This window comes from Corapipo altera, unplaced genomic scaffold, assembly GCF_003945725.1.
Source record: "Corapipo altera isolate COAL_440 unplaced genomic scaffold, ASM394572v1 22b, whole genome shotgun sequence".
NCBI lineage: Eukaryota > Metazoa > Chordata > Aves > Passeriformes > Pipridae > Corapipo > Corapipo altera.
The window spans coordinates 14,362,510-14,387,430 of record NW_020884876.1 but is presented as its reverse complement, the minus strand read 5'-3'; the positions used below and the strand labels follow the sequence as shown (position 1 = coordinate 14,387,430).

Below are 24,921 nucleotides of genomic sequence, written 5' to 3'. Positions count from 1 at the left end.
ACAATTGTGCTTTATAGGTATGGTTCAAATTTATTCATAAGGATAGGTGCTACCATAACTTAATACATTATGAATATTGCTTGTTTTAACCCGGATTCGATCTTCAATGTTTTTTTATCTGGATCAATCTGATCAGGCTACTCACCATCCCACAAGGGTAAGAGGCACATCAAGCAGTCATTCTCAATGAAAACAGAAAAATTTCTAGTTTACAGGGCAAGTACCATACTCAGGTATAGTCCAGGGGGAAATTTTGCTTTAAGAGCTTATATACATAGTGTAAACTTCAAATAGACACTGAATAATAAATATGGTCTAACATATTTATATTTCTCTACCAATCGGCTACAGAGTTTTCTTGCCTGACTATCTTGCAAAAAGTCCAATTTAAAAAAAAAAATCTATTTCCAGGAAGAAAATATTTACAGTGATGAATGAAAAAAATTGGTGGAAAGTAAGTCTGGGAAGTAGAACAAGAACTTCGGGGAGGTGGTGACTGGCCTGTCAGTTTTAATGTTAAGCAAGGTTAGATGAGACATTGTGAGGATTCACTTCTTTGAGACTTTATTTGAATAAACTCTTCTTTTCTTACTTTCCCTTCCTAACAAAATCCTGTGCTTTTTGCTTGTTCTCTTAAATTCCTGTGCTTCTTGCCCTGGAAAAGGAAGGGGCTAACACAGTGGCTGGATAATACGCAGCCACTGGAAGAAGTAGGTGTGAGATAGGACGTAGCAGCTTTCTTTTCTCATTCCTAGCCCTGTCTCAGCTACACATAAATTACTGTTTCATGAGAGTGGTTGTCACTGGCACTACTTCTGGTTCCCTACCTTATCTCTTGCAAGGGAGTAGCAGAGACTTCTCCACAGAAACTGTGAGATGAGCTATGTGGGCTAAGATCCTGCTCCCACTGCAGCCTGCTGCCCCCACCTCTTCCTTCTCTCACCCATACCTTGAACTGAGCTTGTACAGCAGTCGATTGATCAGAGCACAATGGTGTGACACTGTGCATCAGCCTAGCATAAGGTTATTTATTTTATAAAACATCTTACAGTTTCTGTGAACTATATAGCAGGTAATAAAATTCATGTCTGAAATGATTTGAAAATTATTTGGAAATTGAAGTATTCTCTGCTCAAACTTTAAAAGGTAGGAAGCATCTAAATTTAATATCAGAAAAGAAAGAATAGACAATAAATCAAAATATAAAAAGTTCAGATCATTTAATAGTTATCAAAAGAATAGATGTGATAAATGTTACTGTCTTATTTAAGAAGCAGCACTGACCATAAGAAATCTACTCCTTTCTGTTCATAGGTTTTTAGTTAGTAAATTAATTTATGAAAAAACTAAACAGTTAGTGGATAGTCAGCAATGACTTCATTGTACCCAAGTCACTACGGACAGACAATTTTTTGCTAACAAAAGATACTTCCGCCCACACAAAATGTGAGTATACACTAAATGCTCACACATTCAGTCCAGCAAAAAAAAGAATGCCACATATACAGAAGTAATGCTAAAAAGTGCATTGGTTTTTGCCACATATATCACTGCCCATGAACATATATGACCATAATTTCTGGAAAATAACAGATTTTTTTTGGTAATTCAAAGAACAAAAAATGGTGATGCTTAAATATGAACTTTATTTACTATCAGCTATTTGAGTACTTCTATAGCAAATAGTATACAGATTCCATATTACTTCTTAACATAATAATAATAATGATGATAATAATGATGTTACTATGGAATTTTCTCTTCTTTTTTGTTTCAGAATAAAGTCATATTTCCATACTGTGGCCAAAACTTCTAAGGTAATATCTGTACATTCTGCATAAACTGAGGGCCTAAGAGTAGAGAAAGAATCCCACTTAAAGTTCCATGTATCAAGTCAGCCATATATACACAGAAAAACTGAAGTCTTACAATGTGAGTTATTAAAAAGTTAAAAAATCCTTTTTAACAACTTCCACATGCAAAAGATAGGACTCTGAATGTTGAATAACTTCAAATATATAAATTTTTTTCTTCTAAAAGCACTTATTACACTTCAGATTTTTGTTCCCGTTTTGACATGTAAAAAGGAAAGCAGCAAAATAGCCTATAAAATAGTGAAATAAACAATTTAATTTCCTCTCGCACAGAAACTTACCAATAAGTTCTGTATGACTTTCCAAGAACATTCAGAACATTTTGTAATGGATATAAAGTAGAAAGTCGTCAGAAGTCGTAAGAAGCAGAGAAAAGTATCCACACATTATCACAAACACAACTGTTTTTCAGAGAAGCTGGGCTGCAGAATGTTAAGTTACGCTTAAGTAAAGTCTTTAAGACACAAAAATTGTCAGGTATATTTACTGACAATGCATACATTTGGCTTTGTTTCTAAATCTGTATCACACCTCAGTACAGTACCTGCCTCAGCACTCCACTTTAACTTGTGTGGATTTATGTGAATAAACTTCATATTCCGTAGCAGAGATGATCAACCTACCAATCCGTTCACTAGGATGCTATTTGCCATTGAAACATGCTTGCTCAGGGTTATGTTATATGAGGAAAAATTATATTAATGAATGGGTTGATAAATTCTAGAATATGTTTAGGGACTTTTCATCCCAGTGAAGGTACATGGTACTGAAATTATTGCACAAATTGGTCTGTACTGATTTAAAATAGGTCAAGATGAGATAATACAGATCTATTCAGACTATGATTTCACCTGATAGACTGGGAGATGAATTTTTAATGGCGAAAGACAGACAGTAAAGGTTGTAGAAGGTTAGACAGTAATCAAAAAATGCATATTAAATCACATGAATCCAGTCAGGAATCTGCCTAGAAGCACTTCTGTTTTTGTATAATGACAATGCAAGGCAATCCTCCTATTACAATCAATTCTAGTAGCCACTAAAAGAATTAGTACAAGGTAGTATGAAGTCAGTAGCTCAAAGGTTACTGGGGTCTCCTGTCATTTCGAACAATGAGACTGTCTTCTAAAACCAACATCTATGACTATGAAAAAAATGAAGGCATCTGAAAACTTATAGGTACTTAATCGAGAAATATCTTTATGATAAATATTATTTAAATGTTAGATGGAACCAACTGTTCAATCTGTTTTCACATACAGTGAATGTTATGATTTGTGTTGGCATTTGAATATAATTTACTGATTGAAAGTAAAACATTTGAAAATTCTGTATCAGTCTGTGTTATTTCAGTGCCTTTCAACTCAAGCTAATTAATGACGTAAAAATAGCATTACTGAAAGCTGTAAAGACATGCAGAACATATTTCAGGACTAGCATTATGTGAGATGGGTAACTCAGCAATCAGCGTGTGCTAAAGCAAGACTTCTTACCCTTCAAACTTTCTACATATTGGAATCACTGCATATGACCACAGAATCACAGAAGAATTTATGCTGAAAGGGAACTCCAGAAGTTGTTCAGTCTTACTCTCTGCTAAAAGTAGGTCTAATTACATCAGGTTGTTCAGGACAGTGTCCAGTCATTCATGCCTTGTGACCATCATGCAATTCACATTAAGGTTCCTCACTGTATTAAAGACTACCCAGTTTAGAAAGGAACAATATACTACTATCACCTATGTTGTAACTCTATACTGTTCTCCCCAAAAAGTACAAGAGCATTTCCTCATGCTGTAACTTGAAGATTGCACCCATCTGTACAGGATTGCTAGACATCCAGAAACCTGGTTATAGCAGCAATTCTGAATGAGCTGTGAGCAGGATTATTTAGAGCAGTGCACAGCTGATGCTTATGCAGTCCAATACCTTTCAGTGTGTTACCTACCATTCATGCACTACCGTATGGCTGCACAGTAAATGTTAAACACCTGAGATACACTGATTAACTACAATTCCAGCATCTGCATTTGAAAGTACTTCTCAAAGTACAGTAACCCTAATACTACCATTAGAATTCAGTGCTGCCTTTAAAGACAGTATCTACTATAGTAAACTGGAACATTATGACAAGCATACCTACTCAGCATCAGTACCCTGGAAGGTTGCCAGTCTGCCTAGGTTTATGAATTTAGCCCTGAGGAATTCATATTGCTTGAACTGAAAATTAATGGCTGCAGAATAAGGGCTAGTACCCATTTGGCTAACTCTAAATGTCTCAGAATTGTATGCAAGTGACCTTACAGTTCCTGCAATATAGGACAGCATTTCTAGCTCTGCATCATCTGATACAAATGGGACGAGTAACATATAGCAAAATGAAATGTAGTAGCAAAACCCAATACACTTGACAAAAGGACAAAAATCCCTTCAAACTTGTAGCTAAAGGATGAGACAGTCATTTCAGTCATCTTTTTACAGTCCCATATGTACAGTTAGAAGAGTTTGGTTTGGGTTTTTTCGTTGTTTTTTTTTTTTTTCTTTTTTTGAAAGGCTGTAAACTGAAAATTTTCATATGTATATTTCTATTTTTATAAGCTGATGTTTATTAGCCATCTGTTACCTCTAGGGTCAGTGATTTTTGGAAGATACCTTGAAATTAACAAATAAAAGCATTCTGATTTCCTTACTATTTAACTAAACATAATGAATTTTCTACTTCACTTAGTCGATGTTATGAGATAATTAATACAAATGCTGCAGATACCGTATCAGCGAACTGCAGCTGCTTATTCTTACTGCTTCAAATTAATGTTCCATACTCACATTCCACTCATGATTAATGTTTCATAAAATTCAAAACTATTTCAATTAAATTACATTTTCATAAAATAAATCTCATCTTTTTGTGTCCTAACAGTTTTTAAGACTTCACATTTAAATATAACAATGATCTCTGAGTGCAGGAAAAATAGTAGTAACTACAACATACAGAATTATGCGTCAAGATACTCTATCTTCAACTTAAAATATATGAAATTACAAAAGCATTGCAAATAAGTAAGACAATACTAATTCTTTAGTCTGCCAGAAGTACCACAGACCTGTTGTGGAATTTGGTAATTTATTTTCTGGAGGATAGTCAATATACATATATGTCTTCCTTTGCTAAGTGCTGCTAACTTTAGTGTTGGTTATTTCTCATCATGCTCCGAACTATTAATTTCTGAGGATGAAAATTATGTTATTAATCTGTACATTGCATAGTAATGAAGATAGGGAAAAAAAAGATAGCAAAGAGATACTCCACTCTTAGCAGTGAAAGCTTTCCAGATAGCCATATCTCAAAAGTGCTGTCATTTTCTGAACTCAGTTTTAAGGATTCCTGAAAGCACTACATGGCTCTGATACAAAGTCTGGACATTCTTTCCTTCAAGGTCATGACTGACAGAGTCCTGCAAAGACTTACTGCATTTGACATACAAACCTTCGAATCACAGAAGACAAAGATAAAGGATTCCTGGACAACGCTCTTTACAAAGAAAACTTAAAAATATGTATATATTATTTCAGTCTTTTAAAATAGATATTTCTGAAATCAGAAATGTTCAGTACTGATAAGAGACTTTGAAAGTCTACCATATCAGGCAACTATGCACACAGAACCTGGAAGGGACTGATAGACCCTTCTTTCTATTGTGAGAGAAAATTATCATTGTGCCTCACTATGACTGTCTACTGGTTTGCACTTTTTCTCTGGCAGGGAAGGACAGTAGAATTGAACACTGTGCTCAAGAATTACCAATTAGTAGAAATGATCATCATCATGGCCGGGCTTCCTGAACGAAGATTTGAGAAGGGCTCTACCCACGTTTGTTGCAAGCACGTTGGTGGCTAAAAAGGCCAATACAAGATCGGCACGTCCGGTTGCAAAAGGCACAACAGAAAGACTCCTTAGGTGGTATATTCTGCAAGGCACGAATCTTTCTGCGCTGTCTCTTCTCCTCAAGAGTGATCCTGCTTGTGTTCTCAAAGGCATCAGCAGCGTTATAGATGGTGTGTCTCCAGATCTCCTGATTGGAGGTCGGAGTAGACCAGTTATGGTGATCAATATGGCCAAGGCTGAGATGTTGTTTCAGGGAGTCCTTGTATCTTCTCTTTGGGGCTCCTCTCATGCGGCAGCAGGTGGCAAGTTCACCATAAAGCAAGATCTTAGGGAGGCGGTGGTCTTTCATCCTTGAGATGTGCCCTGCCCAGCGCAGCTGTGTTCTCAGCAACATGGCCTCAGTACTTGTGACTGCTGCTTGTTCTAGAACAAATGTATTAGTCACATAATCTGACCAGTGCATGTTTAGGATTGTATGGAGACAGCGTTGATGGAAGCAGGTGGTGGTGGTAGACGACCCATGATTCAGATCTGTATAAGAGAGTAGACAGCACTACGGCTCTGTAAACACTGATCTTTGTACTTTTCTTCAAGTGTTTATTTCGCCAAACTCTTTTATGAAGCTTTCCGAAGGCACTGCATGCCTTTGATAACCTGTTGTCTATCTCCCCATCAATTTTACCATTAGATTGTAGAAATTAACTACACTCTGTTCTGCATAAAGGAATTGTACATCCTATCGGATCCCAATTAAGTCTAACAGATCCAAGGTTGCATTGCAGTAATTTTCTTCTTTTTGTATTTAGATTGTGATTTGATGCTTTAAACCACTTTGTACTTACCCTAACCATTTGCCTGTGTTTTCTTCTTGAATGTTTAATCACTAAAATCGCTCTTAATCACCTTAAATTGTTCACTGAAGAGCACAGTTGCCTTTAGACCTTTCAGTGAGGACTGAGAGGGTAGAATCACTTCAATCTAACTACCTATTTGTGTCTTCCCTAAAATGAGGCCAACAGAGGTAGACAAGCTCTTTCTCTACTACTGAAGAAACCTATGACAGTTAATCCATTATACAGCAATTTAACAGTAGGACCTAATTTCCCTGGCACCTGAACCATATGCAGTGGGATGCAAACTCTACTACACTGTATCACCACCTCAATGAAATGAGAACACTACTTAAGTAAACGTAATCTGCAGATCTGCAGCTGTGTCTCCACACAAATTCACTAATCAAAAGTTGAAGGAGAAATGCAGAAAGTAATGAGTTAAAAAAGATATGATTAGGGTACCAACATCCAAAATGTTTACAAATGCATTTATGAAATATGTTAGCAAAGTGCAATTATGATTAGCTAGTCTCTGCACTGAACACCAAATGGATTGTTCATTAATGTCTTATGCAGATCAGGGAATTTTTATGAGATGTATATGAATATTCATGGCAATATAAATTTATTTAGCCTTGGTAATTTTTAATGTGGTTATTCCTTATACATCTTTTAAATCCAAAAATCCTGTATTACCAACAGTGATCCTACTTTAAAATTACTATTTCTGGAGAGGAAGAGGAAACTTGTTCAGTGCTGTTTTATAAATAAGTAATAAGGATATAAGAAGTATGCACTGGTGAGGTATGTGAATGTGTGAAAATATTGGAGGGTACAATGTCTGATAGAATACCATTTATTTGCAAGTTAAAGGACTATAAATCTGTTGTTTTTTTATTCATACACTCTGCAGGAAGAATTCCATGGAGAAAACTATTCCCAGAAGTACGTCTGAAAAGGGAACAGCTACTTTACCTCAGCAGAGAATCTGCCACTGAACTAACAGTGTGGATAACGAAGGACAAAGTCAAGGAGCAAAGCAATGAGATACATTATTTTAAGTGGGAATATACCCTTATGTGCTCTACTGTATTCCTTCACCCCCAAATTTGTGGCCCAGATATAGAGATCATGTCATGTTTAGTATAAGAAGAAATATACTAGTCATGACAGGTTTCAGGAAATGCTTCTTTTCCAGCTGCAGTTTTTTTGCATGAGACTGCTGTCTCCCTGCATGCAGTCTATCTGCATGGCTACTTTGCAAGCACAGAAGTTTTTGAAAGGAACTGCTTACAGTAGGCACAAATCAGCACCATACGTATGCAAAACAAAAAAAGCTATCCTAAAATACTTATCATATTGAAATCAGTAGTCATCTTGCTGATTTCAGTACAGCCAGTACTTTGGTGCTGTCACTAGACAGCCCCCTTTGGTGCTGTCCAGACCAGCTACTTGGTTTTTCGAAGAGGAAGGGAATTCTCACACTGATCAACACAGTGATGGTTTTTTAAACAATTCTGTTGACATTTTTCACAACGAAAAATTACATATTGTAAGTTTTACAACATGTAAAAGAAAAGAAAATATATAACCTTTTTGTTTAAAAAAAGATGACATTTTTTGAAAAAAAATCTATTCAAGACAATGTATTCTATTTTAGACAAAATTGATATAATTAGAATGTATATTGTTTCTCCATATGGTGATTAAGAACCTGTCAAGACAAAAAGAGTATGGGCAATTAGAGATGCCAGGCAGTAATCTATTCAGTTATAGTTTTACTTGTTAATCATAAGCCATGAAAGGTATTTGAACTAACTGGATGTGCTGATTATCAGCACCACTGCCTACAGCTGAAAAGAACTGCCAAATGTCATCAACTGTGAACCTCTTCACTACCGCATCTGAGACTTCAAAACTATTGGCCATAATAATGGCATCACTGTGTTTACACTTCCACAGATTTTGCAAGCAGTCCGGAACAGTGACTGTGACATGAGCAAGAATCTGAAAATAATGCATCAGTAGCTGAGACTTCAAAACAAAACCAATATTTTAATTATTTTAAAAAATAACCAAATGTCTGCTGATAATGGTTTTGAAGACATCCTAGTAAGAGCAGTAAGAAATATTTATAATGTGAAATTATGTCTATTTTTTACACAAATTCCTTCCATCCTGTCACTAGGTTTGTTTTCTTCCTCTGGATGCAGCCAAGGACCTTCACATCCCTCTTGAACTGTGGGGCCCAGACCCACACGCAACACTCCAGGAGAGGCCACCCCAAGGCTGAATGTAGTGGCACAGTCACCTCTGCTGACTGGCTGGTTGTGCCATTCTTGATGCTCCCCAGGATGGGGTTTGCCTCCTGGGCTGCCTCGACACGCTGCTGACTCACACTGAGCTGCTGCCCACCAGCACCCTCAGATGCCTCTCTTGCAGGGCAGCTCTCCAGCCAGTCCCTCTCCCAATTTAAACTTGTGTCCAGTGTTACTTAGCAATACTGTTTCTTTCAGTATTAGTCAGCATGAGGGAGCTGCGTCCAAATAATACCAATGTACAGCACCTGGTCCATAGAAGTCAAAACCACACCTGCTACCACCATGAAACTGCTGTGTAAAATATCCGATGTAAACAAACAGCTTACCAAAACAAAATAAATGAGTACTGAACGTCTAGCCACTTCTTTAAGTCCAAAAATGCCTGAGAGTTAGGTAAGCATCTTAGAAGGAATTAATAAACAAGGAAACAGAAACCCTGACATTTTCAAAAGACACTGACATCAATCACCTGTGAAGAAGATGTAGGCAACAGCTCCTCTGATTACTCAGTCACTCAGCAGTGATGATAATTACAAGAAACTTCCTGAGGATACAGGCAGTGATAATGTCTCACAGGGGAGCAATTTACACAAACTCTCCAAAATCTTTCTGAAAGGTAGTCAACTAGGTACATAAGGTATCTAGATTTGATTTGTTTCTCATTTTCTACACACACAGAGAAACTCTCCAAAACAAAACAAAAACCAGGTCACCTATTCAGCAGAAGACAGAAACATATAGTTCAATGTAAACATAAAAAAATAATGAGGTCTTCTCCTCTCTTCTACCTATAAGGCAGCCAAGCCTTATATAGCCTTTTGTGCCCTGGTGGGCACAAAACTCTGCACAAAACTCCCAAGCTTAAGGCATAATATAGAATCATCATCTCCTTGCTATTCACATTTTCTTTTTTTACCCTTTTCCCTTTCTAGGTCGCTTCTTTCCTTACTTCCTCACATTTTGAAGTGTCAAGAGCTAATGAGCCACACCTTATTTATATTTACTTGTACAGCACATAATCCAGGTGTCCCATTTAATCACTTTGGTCTTGAAAATTTTTCTGTGAAAAGAAGTTATTTGTCAGTCAGCACATGTTTCCGTAACAGAACACCTTTCATCATTTCATATCTTTCATACTGTTTAACTGATTTTTTTTTTTTTCTGGACCAAAACAGTATTTATTCTTTTTTTGAAAATACTAAAATGTAAAACATTTTTACAGAAAGGTAAGATGCTGAACATTTTAATCTAAATTAATTGAATGACATTTATGCAATCACTACAAAGAAAATGAATACTGTTATGTGTAATTTCTGAGTCCGCATATAAACTTTTTCTCTTACAGTATTGAAAGAAGAAAGGAAATAGTCTTCAGGAAAATATCCCTTTTTTGTATGGCTTGATATGTCACAGGTTAAGAAATTCAAAATTTTAAAAAAATTAAATAATGCAGTCTAACACTGAGACACTGATAGCAAAAAATAGGTCATCTATGAAGATCACAATAGGCAGATACACTTTGTTTTTTACAGTTACTGTTTGGCTTCCACTGCAAAAGGAATTTTTCATTGTTCAGAATAACACTGATGAGCATTTATAATGCTTGATAAGGATTTTATATTCACTTTTATATAACATAATGATCCATGTCCATGTGGTACACTGAAACAAACTGCTCAACAATATAGGAAAGAGGTTCCCATATTTCAATTTTTTAAGAATGCCGGTTTTTATCTACCCCAAAACCCTGAAAGTAAAAAAGAATTTCCGATTATATGAGAACAAGATCAGAAGCTCTGATCACACCATTTCATATTCAGCTCTCCCAGAAGGGTATACAATTCTGAAGTCATTAAACTGCAAGCCTCCGGGATACACCAAACTCACTGTATATGCAGTGCAGGTGATCTGCACACATGGACTGGCTTAGTGCTTAACAAATGTATGCCAACACCATCAGTCTCTTTGCAAATGTGCAAATGCCTTCTTAATGGATAAATGCATTTCTATTTCCATTATGAAAGCCCTAAACTGCAAAAGAAACATTCTTCCAGTCTGAAGAAATCTTGCTTAGAGGCAGAGTAACAGAAAAAAGGAATAGTAGATTGTGCAATTATTTGATGACCTCTTTGGTAATGAAATCCAGTATAATTTTATCCTTACACTTATCCTCAACTTTCTTCTAGATATAAATATATATATAGCTAGGAATTTAAAAATTACTTCCAAGGCTCCTTGTGTCTTTTGTCCAAATGTCAAGAATAAATCATTACCCTATTAAAAAGCTTATGTCGGATTAAATTGAACGTTACATCACTGGGCCTGAAGCAGATGCAGGCTTTATGATTTGCAAGACTTTTTATGAGTTCATGTTCTGGAAAATATGTTCGGTTTCTAGGCTACTACTACTGATTGTACTTTTCTGTCTATCTTGTATATGACTATGTTACCCTCAAAAAAAAATCACAGTGCTCAATTTCACAGAATAATTTCAGTGTTCTAGGTGCCTCATACATATAGTGTGTGTATATATATATACATATATATATATGTGAAGCATTATAGACTTTTGCACTGTGTGTGCATGTAAGCACACAATATTTTTTGAAGACATTTCTCTTAAATAGGAACTCTGACATAAGCTAACATATAAATCTAGAATCACTGTAAATTGTGTAAAGTTTTGTAGGAAATTTATGGATTTACATCATCACTTCGAAATTACAAAGTATTTTTTGTGATAAATATATTTGGGGTTAAAAATCACATTTTCATGACTACATTTTATGCTATATGCTAAGCTACACATTTCTCAACTTGTTCCTCAAAAATGTCAGATCAGATTGTATTTCTTTCTCTGTATTTTGGCTAAAGAAGAAATATACTCATTTGCACACAGAAGCACAATGAACTAAGTTTAGTGTTTGTTAAGTATAGATATATATGCTATAGTTCTCAGACCACTTTTTGAAGCTTTTTCTCTTTCACAGGTCTTCACAGCTAACCAAATTGTCTCATTAATTGTCACTGAATATGACAAAATCAGTCCTGAGATTCTATTATGATAGTGAGACAACTTTGGTTAGCTAATTAAAATGTGCACTTTTTGTTTTACATTTTGTGAATCAACAAAATCTCACATGATGAAATGTTGAAAGCATTTGGATCACTTTCCCTGGAGAAGAAAATTCAAGAGGATCTTATCAATGTATATAAATACCTGGAGGGAGGACATAAAAATGGAACCAGGCTTTTTTCAGTGGTTCCCAGTGACAGGGCAAGAAGCAGTGGCCACAAAGTGAAACACAGGAGGTTTCTGCTGAACATGAGGAAACGTTTTTTCATTTTGAGAGTGACTGAGCACTTGTACAGGTTGTTCAGAGAGGCTCCATCCTCTGAGATATTCAAAAGTTTTCTGGACATGGTTCTGAGCAACCTGTTCTCATGTTCTCTGCATGAGCAGGGGGGTTGGACAAGATGACCTCCAGAGGTCACTTCCAATCTCAACCATAAGGTGAGTCTGTGATTCTGTAATACTGGTGTGTAGCCTGGTGAAAGTTTGGTAGCAAAAGTATTTTACTGATAATTTCAAACATCTCAACAAAGATCAACTCAAGAGATGGAACAGTTTAATTCTTCAATTACTGGATCTTTGTTCAGATTCTCTGTGTTAGTTGCACAGGTTATTTTGAGGAAAAAAGGTATTCCTGTCTCCTTTTACGCTAAATGAAGTTTTCCACCTCCACACACCACGCCGTCAAGCTTATTTCTGTACTTGTTTCTGGTTTTGAAAAGAGAAATGGAGCAAATCAGAAGCCTGACATCCCGGTCATATCAAAGTCTGTTGTTACACAACACAACTGATTTTAAACATCTCCCAACACATTGGAGGAATTTAGAAATAGCTTAAATTAAAAAAGAAAAAAAAAAGGAAATATGTTTATGGCACTGAGTATCACTTATTACAAATCTTTATGTGGAAGACTGAAGTAACTTCAAATAATATCAACAAACTAAAATAGCAAATTAAACAACTTAAGATAAATGAGTAACAATGCTTATCATTCACTCTATCCTACCCCCTAACTTACAAAGACTAATACCTTAGACTTAATTACTTGCAGAATGAAGTGTTACATAGTATGTGCAAAACAGTACAAAGTGACCTACAGAAAGGACAAAGAAAGTAGCAATATATAGTTCTTCCACACAAGAAAATTAGGATGCTCTCCAGAAAGGGGATATACTTCAGCTAGAAAGCTGAATTACTATTTTTACTCAATATTGCATGCTAAATGCCTGCCTGAGAACCTTTTTCAACAAGCTAAAGAAATCAGCCCCATACATCACTCACATCAATGAAATTCTGAGAACCTCACATGCTGTATGTTAAGGATATCAAGACAGTCTGGTTCTACAGGTAAACGTGACCACTGCATCTTACATGACAAGATTCATGTTGCCCACAAACAAACATTACAAAGGTGCTTGCTGTAACAGGTCCAGGTTGCTAACTCTTACATACAGTGAGAGCTCTCACTCACAATTACATGACTATCTGGATGAACTACAGACACGGTAAAACAATGCTTGCGTTACAAAATCTAACTTTAACTCTAAAGAATGAAATTCTAGAGATGTCAAGAAATAAACACATGTACACAATAATCTTGTGAATAACTGAATTGATCTTTAGCTTTCTTTTTCTAGGTAGTGAATTGTCACAAATGCTCATCTCTGACAACTCTCTGCATCCTTTAGCCTTGACACACTTCATTCTGTTGGCTATTTTCAGCTTTTGACTCAGAAAAAATACTTTTAAACTACCTACCAGTAGTCTTTAGAGCTGGTGGACAATGCTTCCTAAATTAGTCCAATCTGTAGTAATTTTCTTTTAAACTTGCTTTCCTAATTTTTTGTATCCTATTTTCTACAAAGTCTAGTTATGATCCGATGACTAATTAAACTGTCAGAAACATCCCAACTGACTTGGATATACTTGTATAAACTGTGGGTTTTTACCTCTTTGACAGATTCAAACAGGGTGAAATACAACACAGAAAAAGTAATACTATCTTCTTTGTTTTTTCTGAGCTGCAGCAGTACTCTGTTTGCTTTGTTAAAACCACACACTCTTTTGGTATTCCTCTTCTGAAGCTAAACCTTTAGAAAGAAGGTAACTAAATAATAACAGCTTATTAGTGGCATCTATCTCAGAAGTATCTTTTAATCCTCTTAAACTGCGTAGACAGAAATACTACAGAGGGTAATCAACTTCAAATACTGACATTAAAAGAAAAACTACACCCAAAAAATCAGATTCCTATGAGACATAGTAAACTGTGTTACAAACCTGCTTAAAATTTTCATCTACACCCAATCTTGGAAAAGAAGACAACTCTGCTGAAGAGACCAAACAGAACAAAGCCATCTTAAGTTACTTAGTTTCCTTCAAAGCTGGCTTTACAAATCTCTTTTTAAATGTTTCATGCTCTACTACTATTCTCAGGAATTTATAATAAACTTCTATTTAAAGAGCATAAATAATGCAAATAGTTTTGACAAGAATTATCATTAAAGATCTATCAATCCAGGATTTCTTATGACTTGCCTTCTACTCTTAGCAGATATTTGTTTGTTTTTTTCTTCCTACAAAAACATATTTCAGTACCAGCAAATCACAATACAAACTTGTTTTTCAAAGTCATTTAATTTTAGGGGGTGTTATGTTTTAAAGCCAAATGCTTTTTATTTAGCATTCACTCTATTATAAAGGTGCCACCATGCTAATGAGCCAAAGCTTACAATTTGACACAACTGAACAATTGCTGATGCCTGCATGCAAGGTGGCTGTAGCACTTGATCTTGCAGTATCAGTAAGAACAACAGTTAAAACAGATGCCACAGCTAATTTCATGGATCATGGTGCCTTCAGGGTAGAAGTTGGGTTTTTCATTTTCCATGAAGACTTAAATGTTTTATTTAGCAGATTTCTGACATGTAAAGTAGTCTGCATCTGGGATATAAAATTAAGATATCAAGAAAAAATAAAATTAAATATTGTATTTTTTGATGCAGATAAAATGCAACACTGTTGGGTAATTATTATAATTTAAGGCATGTAGGATTTAATAATTTCATTAATATATTTTTTCATAATGTTCATCAACAATACAAAAAAATCTTTTTATTTACAAATATAAAATCTGCCTTCTTGGCAGTAAAAGCAGTCAAGATATAAAAACGTATCACCTGAAATAGATTTAGATCTTGCTGACACTAGCGCATATTTGTTTAAATTTCCTTACCAGGAATCTGAGTAAAACTATAGTAACTTACATGAAGACTCAAAGCTAGCAAGAGTTGTAAAATAACAATTTTGCATAGAAAGTAAGTATTTTTTTTTTTTTTAAGAAAAAGGAAAATGTATTTTCAAAGACAGTCCGAAGTATGTAAGGATTGTCCTGGAGAGGATGAAACTGTAACATCTCTTTTTAGCATTGTATCATCATTTCAAACTTTTAGAAATTATCACAGCTTGAAATGAGTAGGATAATCAGATGATGTGAACATGGCTTAGGTGTCATCATACTTTTAAAACACAGACATTTTCAGAGCATCAGTGAATACACACTAGGCACATTAAACCATTCCAGTAGTGCCTCAAAACATTACACCAACCAAAAGAATTAGGTTTTCAATTGTGAAAGAGCGTTAAAATATTTATACAAAAAGAGTAAAAGTGAAACAGTAAATCAGTATTGTCCTGTCTGTATGCTCAAGAGAAGTGAGAAAGGTTTTTCTTAGAGAAAACTTGTACTTTTATGTGTAATTATATTTTAACTATTGAAATTAACTGATTATATTTTAACTATTGAAAGAAAGAAGACATGGTGTAACCACGTAGGGACATGCTGATACCAAGTAAAATTTTTTCCTTGCATAATGTATTATTGGAATATTTGCTTAAAGTTAGCTCAAGTAGAAATTAGTTACTATGACAGAGGTCAGCTTCAAAGAATAAATGAGACCCAACACGCTTGTTAAAAAAAAAAAAATTTAGAAAGGGCAACCACATCGCCAGGATATTGATGCTGTTTATTTCTGTCAATTTTTGTGTAGCAACTATAGAAACATTAGCAATAGCTGCCAAAACCAGACTTTTTAATCCCTGTCTTCTAAAGGACTTTGATATTTTAAACAAAATATCAAAATTCTAGCAGCTATTAGAACAGTCACTTCAGAAAAGCGATACTGCAGCTATTTAAGATGGAGCACAGATAGCACAGTTGAAGTAGTAAAGTAAATAGGAAACTGAAATACTAAAGATTCAATTAATGTTACTGAGAACCGGTTGCAAAAAGGGTATCAAATGTTCTTTAAATACCACTGGGTTTACCTCCTACTTGAAGACAACTCAGTGAATCTCACAGATCCAACACTCCTTCAGGACATTACTGTACCATCATGAGTCCATTCCTGAGCTTCCTAAGGATCTCAAATAACTTCCAATAAGTTCTGATATAATTACAGGAAAAAATAAGTCAGAATCAGGTTACAAAATCAGCACTAAATGTTTTACTCGCCAAAAGTAAGGAGGGGTAAATAAACTAGTCAAAAATAATTACCTGATTTAAAAAAAAAAAAAAAAAGAAGAGGATTTTCTCTTATTGTTATCTCCTATTGATCAGCAATGAAAGACTTTTAAATATTACTGCATATCAATGGTATAAAAATAGTATCAGTAAAAAAAAAATTACCATTACATCAGTAATGAAGATGCAAACATAGCAGCATCCTGTTAGTTTATTTTACACTGCATTAACAGAAAGACAATGCTGATCCAGATACTCAGCATATCATCTGCATCTCTTTGGTTATTTATTTCAATACAACTACTGTGACATACTTCTAAAGCCTTTAATGGATTGTAAGATTGGCAAGGCCCCTTCATTTACATAATTAAGGCAATTATAGCCATTATAATCGAATGCAACACCATTTTAATGGTCTGGACTATATTTAAGCTTCCAGCTTTATAATCCATGAAAGCCGGTTGGCAGAGAGTAAAATAAAATAATGAATATATTCTACAAAAAGCATGATCTCATGAATACCTATAATAGTTTATTAATAGAGTTTGTTGTGCTACACAGACTAAACTTTCCAAATAATTTTAGTGTTTCAGGGACACTAGGACTGACTTTGTTCATTAATTGTTTAAAGACCTAAGTGAAAATTAATGATTATAAAACACAAAATGAAACATCATTAATTATCTTCTTTCATCAACAGGTTAGCTTGTATAACTCTCTCAAAACTGCAGCAGCACAAAACCACAGGCTGATACACTGAAGGTTAACATTTTTGCCTCTAAGGACATATTCATCATGTGAGTTCTTTGGGTTTTCTCCCCTTACTAAAACACAGGGGGAAAGGAAACAGAGAAATCAACCAAGGTAATCAAAATTTTCATAATAATTCATTTTAAAGCAACCTCCTATAGAGGAATCTCTTCCTCTGTGAAAAGTATACGAAGAGTATATACTAAAGGTATATACTACTTTGTAGTAGTAAGAAAACAACTCTGAATGACTAATTACTCATCTTGCACATACTGAGTCTTTACCTAAAAAGAACCAGAGGGTCTAAATGGCTCTGAGTGTCTGAACAACCCCACAGAAATCAAGGATTACAAAACAGGCAATACATTATTCTAAGTGTCCATGCCACGTGTGTATTACACTTATTTGTAGAGGACTAGCTAGTTTTACTTGAAAGGAAGTCTGGAAAGTTCACCTTGAAATTGCTTCCTGTGCACAGGATGGACAAGGTCACCGAGGCATTCCAGCTGTGCCCACCTTCTCAAACATACACACTTGTTTTGTAAGCCACAACTAGCACAGGACATGCCTGCCCTCGGCATCCTCTGATAAAAAATACTCACACAGTGAGCAGAGATGCGACACTAACATTATTTTAGAAATCCAAAACTGCATTACACAAATACTTGACCACAGGGCCAGATCTCCAGTTATGTGTTCGTTTGCTGCTAACAGAAGAAATGTGAGAAGTAACTTCTTGAAGGGCAGCTCACCACAGCAGGCTAGAACCGATTTCCACAGCCTTGAGACCTCAGCCTTTTCCATTTAAAAGTAAATTTGTGGATATGATATACATACCTGGATTTGACAAAGCTGCATAGCTTGAGTACACAAGGTTTCCAAAAGCAGCCATAAAAAGTGGAAGGACTTGGAAATAACAAAGCAGTTCAAATAAAGAAATAAAGAGCAAAGACAAGGTCATTTTAGGGTAGACTGCTGTTGCAAAGGCACTTGGAACTGTGAGCAAAGAGTTGTTTCCAGTGAGAGGTATGTAATATTCCTGTTTTCCCTTCAGTGTTATGGCTCTTTGCAATACTGACAACAAGCACTCAGCTAAAAATCCTTTCTAAGGATTACACTTAATCCTGGTAACAATAAAATGTCCTTTTTCAAAGTATTCTTGAATATGTTCTGCAGTGTTATGTGGATTATTTTTCATAAACACAGCATATACACTCTAGCCTTTTTTATATAAACTATATTATTATGGGATGGACAATCTCCCTTTAATCCTTCACTTCTTCCTTCTAACAGTCAAGTTCAATGGAATTTTAATTTGTTCTGCAATTATGAGTTCATGGCAGAGAATTAAAAAAATATAAACCACTGTTCAAGCACATTCTACCCGTTTTCTTTTTTTCACACTATCAGCTCCACTCTGATTTGAATTAATAGTATACTTTTTACTAGAATGTCTCTGCTTCATTGCTCTATTTGCGTTTGCCATATCACTTCTTTTCAGCAAGACACGTATTTCTATTGCTTGTTCCCAAACATTTTAATCCCTGTAAGAACAGAAAGCAAAAACAAAATTTTTTTAGCCAAAATATCATCAACCAATAGACTAACCAATTCTAGTTATCCTTTTTGAATTATAAAGGTGTTTAAAACAAACTGAACACATACTGTTCCATGCAGAAGTTTGAAATTACAGGAGAAACATGCATCTGAAGCAAAACTGACAAATGGAGCCAGTTCTACAGCCTAACAACGGGTTATACAGCTGCATCTCCATTTCTCCAGTCCTTCAAAGTCCTTCCACTGGCCCTTCATTGCTTCCACATCACACACAGACAGTATACAGCAAGTGGCCTATACCCCTCCTTTCCAGTCTTTCCCAGGGTTCCAGGGGAAGGAAGCCTGGCATGTGAGTGGGTTCTGGTTAAGCTCAGGCTATATGAGGAGGGAACCGAGGATTGTGGGCATACAGGTCAGATCACTCTCATTCCAAACACATTCTCTGTCATTCTACACCACATTAGATTGTTACTAATCACACTACAGTAGATTACTACTAATTATGATGGAGTGGTCTCTTTTTAGAAAGTCCGAGAATGGAGTTTGATTAATGAAAGAAGATACTGACGACAATTTTACTTGGCTCAGCATCACTCAAGCAAAAAAGATATTAAGTTCAAAAATATAAACAAGATTCATGCAGAAAATTTATCTTAACATTGAAAGACAAAACAAATTAGCTCCATTGCATTTCTGTTATTACACAAACACAGTAATGAATCTTAGATGTCTTACAATTGCAATAATACAGTATTTTTGTGCTAGCATATTCCCTTTTTATCACAGATATAGAAATAACTTACAGATACAAATGAACTGTTGCTAAGATTATTAGCCTGCTATCTCAGAAATAACCTAGCATTCATAAAATATATAGCAAAGCACTAAAATCTGATAAAAAACCAGTACTTCTTATTGAAGATCAAGTAAAAAGTGGTCCATCATTCATCCTTAATACAACAGAGGGAAAAAAACCCCATCCTTAATGAATTAGGCTGACCAAATTTCAAAGTATAAAAATCTACAATGCATCAATTTTCATTTTATCTTCAAACAGCTTCAATTTATATATAATCTATACTTACAGCTCACCATTACTGTAAATGTATATAATGAATTAAAAAAAGTGAAAACCAATATTTTAGCTTGTGTGCCTGGACAAATATAGGTCTAAGATGAACAGCTTTAAGATTCACAAGTGAAAACTATGTATTCTAGTACAAAAAGCAATAAAAGCAAAATGGGCATTTACTGCTAAGTCAATAGCTTCTGAAGAACTAAAATAGATATACATTAATACATTTTAGTTTTGTAGTATCTTTAAAATCATAAAAGGTTTCAAAGCATTAATACTGTTCAGAAATAGTCGAGTAAGAAAGCTTATCTATGGATGATGTCTTTCCTTCTAACAAGGAAACTGAGTCACAATGTTAAAGCCTATTTACATTTACATCAATGACAAGATTCATGTTGATGCCAGTAGTAAAGGCAAGAGCAGACATACTAGCCTAGATTTTTGTTGTTACAAAATGATATCAATCTCAAACAGTATATGCCAGAACAGATGAGACACATTCTTAATTTGAGTGCTTCCACTGATACCACTGATAGTTTTGCTCTTGTATTTCAGGCTTCCGCTACAGACTATTTTGAGAAAAATCAGTAAAATTTTCTAATGAAAATTAAGCAACTAAAAATGCATAGAGATTTTCTTTTAATGTTGCATTCTATAGAACTGCAGCAGTAATTACATAATAAAATACTTTATTGAATATAAATGTATGGCTAAGAAGATGAGAAAGCTGACAATTACCTACTGCAAATTTGTCACATATATAAAATGTTGCTACTGCTACTCCCAGACTACGGAGACCACCTCCTTCCATTTACTGTACATATTCTTCAGAGAAAGCTAACAACTGAGAACAGTTTTCCCATGATGAAAATGAGCACGCTTCTCTTTGTACATCTTTTTATACGCTAGTCACTTACTTTCTGTAACAAGCATGAAAGTGTAAAATTAAATGTTACAATTAGATCTTTTAGGAAATGTTTTAAAACATACTAATATATTTGTAAATAAACCCCGAACAGCACTGTAATATAACACTAATTTTGTTTGGTGGGCTATCTTTGTTTTATTTGACACAGCATGAATCTCTTCACCTTCTAGATGGGAATTTTGCTCATTGTCTCACACAAATGGCTCTTTCTGACTATCCCATAACTGATCACCGATAATATCAGGTCTAATTGGTCTAGTATATGTTGGTTTGAATACAGATTTTATTCTATTGATGTTCTGCAGTTCATCTGGTAAAAGAGAAAAAGGGAATTACAAAACAGTACTATCTGTCTTTGAAAGGCAAAAATACAAAGTAGAGATTAAAGAGTTAACACAAACATTATTTTTGGCCCTCGATCTCTTTATTTTTTAAGTCTGGAAACCATTCAGTGTACTCTCTGAATGTAAACAAAACAAAAGCTCTTTTTTGGCATCTATACCTGTACTATATGAAGAGTGGTGGAGGTCATGTACTGAAAAGATGATGTTATGCAAATTAAATGAGAGGATTTGGGAGAGTCCTCTTTTGCTATTTGTCCCCCTATTTGCTTTTCAAGCACTGATGCACACAGAATGAAACAGAATCCAGAGCATCTTTAATCCTACTGTTACTTATCCTCATCTCTCCACAGTAATTAACAATTCAGTAGTATTCAGTGCAAAACAGGATACAGCTGAGAGAGCACCTATATTCTGTGATTAAAGTCTTTCATATATGCTAACTGAAAATCCTTTCAGCATGCAATATCAGTTGCCTTTTCAGTTTCACCTGGCAAAAGCTTAGATTCAAAGAGTATGATGTTTACAGAAGCTTCCAGTCTTACCTATATAGTCCTCCTCAGATGATGAAATAAAGAGAAGCCCTTTTTTTTCTTCCATGAATATAAGCCTACCTCTGTTATTTTAGTGAAAATATCAAGTGCGCTCTTATCACAGGATTTATTAGAAATTAACTCAAAACTTATTGAGAGCAAATTCTTCTATTTCAGTAGCTGATGAATATTCAGTATTTTACCCATAATGCCATAGCTTTTGCCATTTAGACTGCAGGACCTTCAATTGATCCTGAGCTTTTGGGTATGACTGCATATCCCAGCTGCCTTGACTCTCTGTCAGGGTAGAATCCCAACCTTATTTCTATGATGAAGATATACAAAGAGATAATCCAGGAGGATGCTGTAGCACACTTTGAAATCGTCTGTTTGGAAGAACAGGATCCTGGGTATGTCACAGCACACAATTATCACAGTTTTAGTGTAGTTTAACAGGGAAATAAAACATAGGCACTCTGTCAAGTTTTTTTATACTAAGAATAATTAAACTTTCCCAATATAGGTACTCTTGAGTAGAGCAAATTTAAGACAACTTACAATGAATGCTTTTCTTAGATACCTTTGAAGTTAAGAGTTAAGATTTTTCAGAAGTTAAGAGTTAAGATTTTTCAGAAATTAAGAGTTTTCAGAACTGCTCTTTCAGTCAGCTAGAAAATATAAGGTATTATACTGTAAATATATATATATATAAAGCCTTATATATACCACATTAAATGATATAAGAAGTAAATGCAGTTAAAATTTTGTCATTTTTCAAAGACACATATTCCACAGACTGCATTATTTCTTTTTGCAGAAAAAAAGGCAACATAGTTCTTGATCTACGCCAATAATTAAATGTATTAATATACATTATATTAATTATGAATTAAATATCAATTAAATAACAGTACAAAATAACTGACAGTTGCCTATCTTTTTTTTTTCTTGTAATATCTTGAACTAAAACAATATTGGAGTGCTTACTGTAGTTTATAGTTTATATGATACCCATTGCTTTCTCTAAACTAAATTCAAAACAAAGATATGACAAAGAAAGATCTTTATTTTATTGTGTCTTTTTCTGCTTGTTACTTTTATTTTGTCAACAACTTACACATCTAGTTCCAGATGAAGTTCTCAGCCCTTTCATGTATGGATTCAATCTAAGGGCCCCTGAACATCAATTAGATCCAATGTTTCTAAATGTATCATTAAAATGAGACAGCTTTCACAAAAACCCGGATGCCTTCATCTGCTTCATGCATTCATCAGAGATATGGATTAGATAAACTTTAGAATTCATTTACAACTAAGAGCATCCTATGATTTTACGATTAGGTTCACATACATTTTATAAGGAAAATCTGTTTTTCTGAGTACTGGTTTAATTTTGCTTCCCAAAGGATTATGGGATTCCACACCAAGACTTATCTGAAAAAGTTCATAGACATGCTTTGCTCTCCTGATACACCAAAAAGTCAGTAAATTTTTTAATCTGAAAAGATGAACAATTGCCTTAGATAAGGGATGTATATTAGGAAACCCTTACTTCAGTTATCCCTGAAACAGGAATAATAATCTTACTTTGTCTGTTTGGCTTCGTCAATTTTGTAAGCAACTGACATGTGTATACAGCTTAGAATCACGGAAACATAGAATAATTTAGGTTGGAAATTACCTCCAAGATCACAGAGTCCAACTGTTAGAACGCTTTATGGAGTGCTACTTAAAGACAGAACTTGTATTCTTATAATTTCTGCTATAAGAACTGCCGTTTTAAGAAATTTTGTATTGTCACAAAAATGGCTAAAATTTCAGTAATGATACTCAGCTCACTTTCGTATTTCTCAAGTCTCCTGGCCTTTGGCCTTGTAAAAAAATGATATTCAAATTTCAGTGTTGCAATAAAATGTAGCATTTGGAAAAGCCCTGTATTTTGCTTGCCTTGACATTCTGTCAAGATGGGATTAGTGTTAATTCCCATACACATGGGAACCTTTTTCCTTCTCTTTTACATAACTAGGCACAAGCAATCTTGATCCCTTGGCAGCATAAATCTTCAAGAAGAGTTCAATCCTAATTAAAAACAATTCCATTTTTTTGAAGCAAAAAAAAATTGTCTCTAGATTTTTTTCAGTGTTTTAGTACAGGAGTACAAAAAACAGCATGTGCTTGAACGGACACACCAAGGACAAAAATAACTGCATCAGCTGAAACAACTTCCAGCAGAGAAAACACTAATCTTGTTTTGGTAAAAACTGAGGGCAATGATACCATATTAAAAGACTAACACTGGAGAATCATAGGCCTGCTATTCACGGAGAGATTCTTTTCAGCTTATTATCCTAATTTCGCTTAAAGCCCACTGTTAAGGAATTATTCCCATATTCATCCTGGAGATGCAGAAATTATTGCTAGTGAATACTGCAACCACACTGGGGTTACATTATATATCTTATTAAAGGGGCCACACTAACCGTACCGTGCTGTGTCTTCCAGTGCTTTTCATTCTGTCTGACAATGCAAGCAAATGACAGATTTATCTACTTATTTAAAGGTGCTACTTGAAATTGTAAATTAATGCCTTAAAAAACATCAAGACACTATAATATTGCAGAGGGGTTACAGCACAGGAAGTATTTAATTACATATATTCAATTAATATTTAATTACACAATCAATTACATTGCTGAAGACCAAAAAAGTGACCTAAATGAGTGTTTCAGAGCAGTTTTTTAATTGATTTGTATGTATGCATACAACTTAATGTTTATAGTGGTCATCTCTATTCATTGTTAAAACAACATTAATTTATTTTTTAAACTAGGAAAAAAATAGTTTTGGCAGTAGCTACAGTTTATAATGGAAACAGTAAGACTCTTGCACAATACATTTGGAATAGCGCATCAAACTATAGTGAAATACCAACGTTAACATAATGCAGGAATGTAATGTTGGTTTCTTTTATCAGTATAAGGTTGCTACAGGAAAAACAAGCCAATCTTAAAAAACTAATTCTGCTGTATTTTAATGATATTTGTGCATAAAAATTTTAGCTTACTCATCAGAAGTGTTACTATATAGAAAGAACAAAAAATTGCATTTAACAGAGATCAGTCTAAAGAAAGAAACAAATGCAGATCTCCAGTCATGCTTCTCTTGGTAAATTCACGTCCATGGTGCCCTAAAACCTCAAGCTATGACAGCTCTTTATTCAGAAGCACCA

General features: G+C 34.7%; 1 protein-coding gene across 2 annotated transcripts in view; it reads right to left on the bottom strand.

Moving 5' to 3' along the window:
• SPOCK3 (SPARC (osteonectin), cwcv and kazal like domains proteoglycan 3) overlaps positions 1-24,921 on the bottom strand; it is a 167,022-nt gene that overhangs the window by 24,428 nt on the left and 117,673 nt on the right. The window lies entirely within an intron of this gene.